The following is a 6,576-nucleotide window of genomic DNA, read 5'->3' as shown; positions in this document are numbered from 1 at the left end:
AATATTCAATCTTTGGTGCAAAAGGTTGACTTCTCGAAGACATCCCTCTAGTCCCACCGTCAAATGATTTATACGGTCGACCAAGGCTTCCTCTACTCCCGTCATTTCATCGATGGCCTCTCTCAAGGCATACACGTAGTTGACAAGAGAGTCTTCTACCGATGGCCTTCTTCCTCGTCGGTCATTCCTGAAGTGTGATGAAGACGTTCCGCTATTTCTGCTCGACATTCTAAGAAAACAAACCGAAAGAAATTTCAAATTAATGAAACAGTACCTCGGCCACGGCCCCGTGCTCGCTGAGCACGGCCCCGTGGCCACCTTTCTGCAGGTTTTTGAAACAAGGAATCTTGGAGCTTTAAATTATTTTTCTGACTTTTGAAGCATTTTTAAGCAGAAATAACCTAAAACAGTGTTGTAAAACTTATTTTTGACAAGATTCCTTGAATAAAAACCTAACAAATATCACAATAAAGCTTGAAACCATGGAGATTTCAAACTCTAATGGAGGTTTTGAGGAGAAAATGAAGAAGAAGGCAATGGACAAAAGAAGAAAAGACAAGATGGTTGTTGAGAACCTTCTTTAGAATAAACCTTGTATGGTATATGTGAAGATCCCACCAGATCTTTGTTTTTGGAATGGGTCCAAGAGTGAAAGAATCTTGCTGCATTTATAGAAAATGACAGAACGCTGGACACGACCCCGTGTTGGCTGGACACGGCCTTGTGTGCAGACAAAATTCTGACACTTTTTGTCTGTATTTTGACCAAAAGTCAGACGGGAATCTTTGGGTGGACACGGGGGCGTGCTGACCTGGACACAGCCCCGTGGCTAGAAGTTTTTATGAAGTTTTGTCTATTTTAAGGAGTTTATCCGGATCGGGTGGTTCCTTACTAAACAGAAGAACACCGAACTACCTGAGATACCTAAGTTGCCCTAGTTTTAGACAAGAACGCAAGAGGTTATCGGAAAGGGTGATTCCTAAGCTAAATACCGGTGGGCAAAACCAACATTTATTTCCCTTATCCGGGCTCTCGTTAAAGAAGGTATATGTCGAATCGCTCAAGTCTATATATGCATCGGCGGAAACCGATGGGGAGTCCTTCATGGCACAATCGACACAGGGACGACTATCGCTCAAGTCCTCGCAAGAGTTAGAGGTGATTTCGGGAGCAACGGTGTTGTTATAATCCAAATCCGATCTCAATAATTCTCCTTGATTGTCATCTTGAGATGAATTAGTTATATCCATCTCAAGTTCTTTTATCCATCGGAGAATTAGCTCTTTCATTTGAAATAATTCTTCAAGAATCATTTCATCTAGAAAGGATGATTGAGAGCATTCGAGGGAGAGATAGGGATTGTTTTTAATTTCGCCCATCTTAAGGCTACAGGAAAACAATGGGTCTATATAGTGGGGAATGTAATTTAAAAAAATAACATTTTAAATCTTTAAGAGTTCCGCCACATATTTGGCACCACGTACCATAAGAGGAGCGAAAGTAAAAATGATCAGTATCACTCATGTTTGCGTCAAAAATTACCAACCATCGGGATCTTACAGTTCTGTTTTCAGTATCTGAAACTTGGGCATGGGGGCGTGTTTAGCGGGCACGACCCCGTGTTCAGCTACTGTCTGACTTAAAACAGGATTGCCAATACCAAAGATTGGGCACGGGGGCGTGTTCAGCGGGCACGGCCCCGTGCTGAGCTCTGCAGAAGCTGAAAAATTAAGAAAAATCCTAAAAAAAATAGAAAAATAAGAAAAACGATTAGGCCGTCGATTCCTAACTTTCTTAAAATCCTTGTGTCCCCGGAAACGGCGCCAAAAACTTGATGCGTGTGTAGCATGATATATTTTTAGTTATATTTTAAGCCCTTTTTAACACTTTAGTCAAGTTTTAAATTTATAAAAACGATATTCTACTAACACTAAACACACATATGGGCAAGTGCACCCATCGTGAGCGTAGTATAGTGTTGGTAAGATACCGAGGTCGTCCAAGGACACAGAGCTTTTAGTACCGGTTTATCCTCAACGTCTAATCAAATCAAAAGTTTAGAAAAAGTTTTAAACATGAAAATTAAAAACTAAAAATGCTGAAAATAAAATAAAAACAGATAGACAAGATGAATCACTTGGATCCGACTCGCCTTTAGTGTAACATTTGATGATTTCCGCACTTTTGCACTTTTTAAGAGATTATCTTAGTTATAGTAGTAGGCCCCTCTTTTGAAGGTGATGTAACCCTCAACCCAGTAGTTTGAGTGTAACACCCCAACACGGAAGGGTTGACGTGTCACTATAACAGTGGTATCATAAACAAAAGTCATAATTCCATTTATTTATTCGACAAGGATACAACCACACGACAACTAAACTTGATGTTAATATACAAGCGGACATATTCGACTTGATTAACTAACATCTTCAGATTTAGTCCTAGGCTTTATTCTTCTCTCTTTACCCCGCCCGAAGTAACCTGCGAACCCGTACATACAAAAAGATTACGGAATGAGCCAAATGCTCGGTACGGAATAATAGGCTCAAATAAAAATAATGCTTTATATGAAATGTTATCCGGATGGAACTTTATGTTAAAATGATACGATGCAAGTAATGTAATTTCGTAATTTAAATCATATCCTACGGATGTACCCATGAGCCAAACTTAAAACGTGACAATACACAGGTAGCTACTCCTGCATAATTATCACACGAGATGGCGAGTTGGCATGCCCGGTATCCACCTCCTTAACTTAAATCCTAGGATCAATCCATAAGCCTCCTAGTAGCTTTGTACCTCACTTGTACCTAGGCACGCCGTGAACTGATCTCTCCGTCACGGAAGGAGCACATGATGTCGATGCTGCAACAACGTGCCCGTGGGACACTCCACGAGAAGTGACACTCAGGGTATCAGAGTACAATTCATAACAAGACGTGACATATATTGGAACATGCGATAATGAGTACAACTAAACATAATACTATCGCATGACAAGAAAGCTAAATCCAATGTTATGATTAGAATAGGAATCCAACGGACTGTCAAATGAATCGATAATCAAAGACGTGATGAGTTTTTAAAAGATATATTAATTTAATGGGTTTATAATAATTGAATATGAAGCAACAAGGAGTAAGGTAAGAATCCGTACCTTTATTGTTTTAAAGCGAAATCGCCTTGTTCACGAGCGACGTTTACAAGATCTACCTACGAGTGATATATTGTTTAGTGAATTTAAAGTGTATTAGTTTTTATTTTTTTTATTTTTATATTCACTGACTTAGTTTCAAAATGGTGACTAACTTTATACAAAACTTGGATATTCAAATATTAATACTTTTAGATGTTCATTTCCACCATAATTTTATATAATAACTATATATCTGGAATAGAATATGATTTATATATTATTGTTAAACAAATAATATTATTAGTTTATGATATTTACAAATCATGCTGGAAAATATAAATTAAATTTAAAGTGTATTAGTTTTTATTTTTTTTATTTTTATATTCACTGACTTAGTTTCAAAATGGTGACTAACTTTATACAAAACTTGGATATTCAAATATTAATACTTTTAGATGTTCATTTCCACCATAATTTTATATAATAACTATATATCTGGAATAGAATATGATTTATATATTATTGTTAAACAAATAATATTATTAGTTTATGATATTTACAAATCATGCTGGAAAATATAAATTAAATTTTGTATGATTTATTTATTAAAAATCAACTTAGGTATTTAACTATAATTAATGAGTCAAAGAGGTCTTATTCTTCATAATGTTTTAACAGAAATTTTTATGACTTTTGTTTAACGAAACCCATTATATGCATTTTATACGAAATTTATTCAAGATTAAAGTTTTAATTAATCTAATTTGAAAATACATGAAACGAACTTGTAGAAGTATATGTGATTGATTTTAATTTATGGTTAGGTACTTAGATAGGTCCAATATATATTACTTCTTCTTCAATTAAGTTGATAACAAAGTGTCTAATATATATAATTTATAATATAATATACAAAGTTGACGTACTTACCAAATAATAAATTCTAAATATGAGGTAAAATAACAATATATAATATGGATATAGTCAAAGAAAGTTGCATGCTGCCATAGTGGTCTAACTAAATAATAAAACACGTATTTAAGTTATCTTCTTCAAATGAAACATGAAGAACACAGGTTTCCAGATGGTTTCATTTTCGATTTACAGTTAATAATTTAGGCTAATGTGTATTTCATGTATATAATAGCAATAATTAAAAGTGTATGGGTTTATATGGTTACCTTGGGTTGAGACGTCTACTCTATGGGATTGCCGGAAAATATCGGTTCGTGTTGTGAGGTCAAGTGCGGTGGTTCAAAGGTTACTAACAAGATGAAGACATGTAATAATGGTATTATTTAGTGTTTGAGTTCGTTTAGGTTTGGCCGGAATAATGAAGGTGACGGTGATGTCGGGTTTGGTGCTTCTAATGGATCGAACAAAGGCAACAGAAAGTAGAAAAGCTAGTTCGGGTGTGCTTTGGGTGGTTCGGTAATGGTCTGATACTCTTAACAGGGGTGATGGTTATGATGGTTCAACATAGGTGGAAGGCTGGGTGGTTGTTGGAGGTGTTTATGAATATGTGAAATGGTTTCTTGCTTCAGAATTTTATTTGTATGATGGAAGTTGCTTATAAGTTTGCTGAAGAGACGTTAATATATATACGGGTAAATTACATTTTTCGTCCTTTATGTATGTATCAAATTGCAATGGATGCCCTTTAACTTCAATAATTACAGTTACAGTCCTTTTTTTGTAAAACCACTACACTATACGTCCTTTAACACTAACTAAGTTAAAAATTCAGTTAAGTATGACATGTGTTTTGCACACGAGAGTAAGTTAGTAATTTTAATAATGTATTTAAAATATATTTAAACAAATAAACAACCCCAAATCTCTTTTATCACAATCTCATTCTCTCTCTCTCTCGCCTCATGAATACTTGAATGTAGCCATAAAAGATATTACAGATTGTAGTTGCAGACATCTAATCTTGAAAATTTGTTGAAAACAAAAAGATACTAGCATAAAACGTATTATCCAATTTCTACATAAATTATTATAGAAACATAACAAGAATTTAAGCATTTGACAATCAAATTCGAAACAATGATCCTTTTCTCAATATATCAATGATAATTTATGATGTAGTTTTCTCTTAAGAATCTTACTCTCAAAACTAATAATTGATGACCAAACCTAGAAACAGAAAACCCCCCAAATTACTCTTAAAACTAATAATTGATGACCAAACCTAGAAACAGAAAAACCCCCAAAACCACAAGAAACCCTGCTTTAGTTTCCCTAAAAGATCCAATTTTTATAATCTTTAACTCAAAAATTAAACCCTTAAATCCTTCAAAATGTTTTTGTTCTCCAATCTTTGAGGGAAAAAAAAACATCAAAACCCCCCAATTTTCGTTCCCAAAATTACCACAAATCACTTGCTTTCTTCAAAAAAAAAAAAAAAAAAAAAAAAAACAGTACCTAAAAACCTTAAGTTCAGATGGTGGCGGCGGATGGCTTGTGGTGATGACGGCGGAGATGGTTTATGGTGATGGTGGCAGAGATGGCTTATGATGATGACGGCGGAGATGGTTTATGGTGATGATGGCGGATGGCTTGAGGTGATGACGGTATAGAAGGAGATGAAGGTATAGAAGGAGATGAAAGAGGTGGTGGTCAGATGGTGTTGGTGCTGGTAGTTGTCTGGTGGGGGAGAGAAGGCATAGAAGGAGATAAAGGAGATGAAAGAGGAGAGAGTGTTTTGATTTTATAAATGTTTTTTTAGTTAGATTTTGTTTTATTTATATGGTTAAAATTACAAAAGTGCCCTCATCTGCCTTGCACGTGACATATTTAACTGGAAATTTTAACAAGGTTATGAGCAAAGGATGTAAGGTGTAATGGTTGTTCTAAAAAAAAGGACCTTGACTGTAAATATTGAAGTTAAAGGCTATCTATTGCAATCTGATACAAACATAAAATACGAAAAGTGTAATTTACCCTATATATACGAAGTGCCTTAAGAGTATAAACTTGGAGGCCAAGTTTTTCTGTAGATAAGGAAGCAAAATTCTGGGATAAGACTAAAACGTGTAGGAGCGAGTACTAGTAAGGTGTCAAATTTTAATTGACTCCAAGTTTCTTTAAGTTATTTTCAACTTTATGCATATCTGATATATTATTTCTTTTTCATTTATTTTACTCTTTTTTTTCAACAGTACATGATCACAAAGACTAAATTTTTCCTTTATGGTAAATAAGTATTTTATCAATTTGGATTAGTAAGGATTTTAACTAAGATGTTTATTATAATTTGATAATTTGACGGTGTTACATTGAGTCAGTAAGGATACAATCCTAAAGGGTCGGAATATTGAAAGATAATTAATTAAGTTATTAATGCGTAATGTGGTAGGCCCCTCTTTTGAAGGTGACGTTACCCTCGGCTAAGTGGTTTGAGTCAACAGGGATACAATCCCAAGTAGCCG

General features: G+C 34.8%; 2 long non-coding RNA genes across 2 annotated transcripts; both read right to left on the bottom strand.

Annotated features, from left to right (window-relative positions):
* Positions 1-2,318: 2,318 nt before the first annotated feature.
* On the bottom strand, positions 2,319-5,865 carry LOC110921812. The gene is made up of 2 exons (XR_002582645.2): positions 5,570-5,865; positions 2,319-2,481 (listed from the first exon to the last, which is right to left on the bottom strand). It is a non-coding gene; the product is annotated as an uncharacterized LOC110921812 (long non-coding RNA).
* LOC118486625 lies at positions 2,543-5,565 on the bottom strand. The gene is made up of 3 exons (XR_004879240.1): positions 4,321-5,565; positions 3,161-3,216; positions 2,543-2,868 (listed from the first exon to the last, which is right to left on the bottom strand). It is a non-coding gene; the product is annotated as an uncharacterized LOC118486625 (long non-coding RNA).
* Positions 5,866-6,576: the final 711 nt, after the last annotated feature.

The sequence above is a fragment of the Helianthus annuus genome, chromosome 2 (assembly GCF_002127325.2).
Source record: "Helianthus annuus cultivar XRQ/B chromosome 2, HanXRQr2.0-SUNRISE, whole genome shotgun sequence".
In the NCBI taxonomy this organism is placed as follows: domain Eukaryota; kingdom Viridiplantae; phylum Streptophyta; class Magnoliopsida; order Asterales; family Asteraceae; genus Helianthus; species Helianthus annuus.
This window is presented reverse-complemented; position numbering and strand designations above follow the sequence as displayed.